This window comes from Schizosaccharomyces cryophilus (assembly GCF_000004155.1).
Source record: "Schizosaccharomyces cryophilus OY26 unplaced genomic scaffold supercont4.10, whole genome shotgun sequence".
NCBI classification, from domain to species: Eukaryota; Fungi; Ascomycota; class Schizosaccharomycetes; order Schizosaccharomycetales; family Schizosaccharomycetaceae; genus Schizosaccharomyces; species Schizosaccharomyces cryophilus.
Window position 1 is genome coordinate 18,995 of NW_013185633.1, and position 2,109 is coordinate 21,103.

Consider the following 2,109-nt stretch of genomic DNA (forward strand, 5'->3'; position numbering starts at 1 on the left):
CAATAAATACAACCTAGAGGAAAACAAGAATAATATTTAGCAAGTGTCCATAGTGCAAACTCTACTAATAAAGACATTTAGAGGGCGCATGAGTCAGGAAAGTCTGTTCATTATAAAGAATGCCCACCGAACGGCTTTCAATCGGAAAATAGTTGTATTTCCTTTCATTTAAAAATGAGAGAAAAGACTGTAGGATCCGAACTAGAGCTGCGAATATCTTTTGTTTTGTTCATCAGTTGCTTTAATATTTTTGAATTATTTTTATGCATAATCATAATTTGAAGTTTCTATTTTATATATAGTTTTTAGTTTTTAGTTTTCATTTTTCTTTCATTATGAGACTTGCGTCTGATATGCACGCAAATGTAATTGAAGGAAATTGCATTAGTCTAATTTGGTCTGCAGAGGAGCCAGAAAAAACAGAATCCTAGAGGACCAATAATTGTACTGCAAGCAGGGATGGGATAGTCTCGATCGCAGCTCCTATTATTAAGGAGTACAACAAAATTTGAAAGAGCCCGGTATATTCCATTTTAAATCTTGAAGTCATGCTACAGTCCCTGCTCTCTGTGAATTCTGAAAGTCGATTTGCAAAGTTTTCTAGATAGTCTCTGAATTTGATTTTAAAGCTTGAAAAGCATGAAAGCATAGAAGCATGGACATCACCATATTTATATATATTTGATGTCGCTTTTTGCTCCTCCAAGCATCTGAATGTACTACCTGACTTTAATCAGCTCCGACTTATTTTTTGCCAAAGTAATCCTATCGGCAGTAAAGTAAATGGGTAAACTGAAAGTAATTTATTAATAGAAAACCTTATTGACTATTTATAACGTGGATTTAACTGACAGTAAAATGTTTGTAATGCATATGAAAATCAGCCGCATAAAAGCAAGTCCAAATGAGATTATCAAAAACTTTGACTACTTTTGCAGTTATGCCGTGCTAGGCTCTAATGCGACGGAAAAAAGCAGTGAATTTTTCCTCTTGAAAGCGATTTGCGACGTTACGATTTCGTGGATGAGTGAACAATCTATGGAAGAATTATTTCAGCTATCCAAAGATCGTTGACATTAGCAACTTTCAAAAGCTGTTTCTTTGGATCTTACGCTCGAATTTATGTTGGTTTAGAAAACTAGCTTTAAAAATGTACCGAGAATAAAATAATGATTTTTTACTAGATAGATGAAGATTTTTCAGCTTTGTCCTTGACAAATTAACAGCGCCGATACTAACAGCAATGACTAAGAAAAAATAAATCGAGAACTGATCTCATTTTGACAAATTGACAAAAACAATTATTTTCTGATACTCTATCGGGAAGTACTTTTTTTCCTCGACTGATATTAAACCAAATTAGTTATTCAAACAAACATCATTATAGCCTTTCTTGTCTTATGTGCTTCAATGAGACTTACTAATTTTTTCTTTATTATCGTTCTATGGAAATGTAGCTAACATCAATTTCTTAAAGCAAAAAGATAATCTGAAAAAAATTTCATTACATAAAATGATTTAGTGTCACTAGTATTGGTTAACTATTAAAAATAAGCGTTTTAACTAAGGTTACTTATTGAATATTTTGATCAAAGTAACTTATTAGTTTGTAGAATTATCAGCTATAATCTCTGGTGTGCACCTTTGACTTAATTTAAGTCATTAGAAAAAGTCTAATACATTCAGATTAGCATATTCATTTTGAAAATAATCAGATTCAGTGTCCATTCAAAATAACGGAATTCATAAAGTACCTAACTAAAGTTTGGAAAAGGTTATACTAGTTTACTAAAAATCTTCTGTGATAGGGATATCTTTCAATCACAAATAAGAAAAAACCTATTCAATTGACTTATTACAAGAAAGATTATCAATCGCAGGATCTTTGAGTAAAGAAGTTTGATCTTTTCCAAACATTAGTGGATGTGACTTAACCGAAAATTAATCAAGCGATACTGTAAAAAGATATATGTCTGAAAGTCATCAATTGTAGTAAGCACTTATTGGGTTTCGGCTTAAGATGAGTCTGTTCTCGTTTTTTATAATTTCAATTTCCTTTAACCATTAATTAGAGAATTTTTGATTTGAGTCTAAGTTGAATATGGTTAA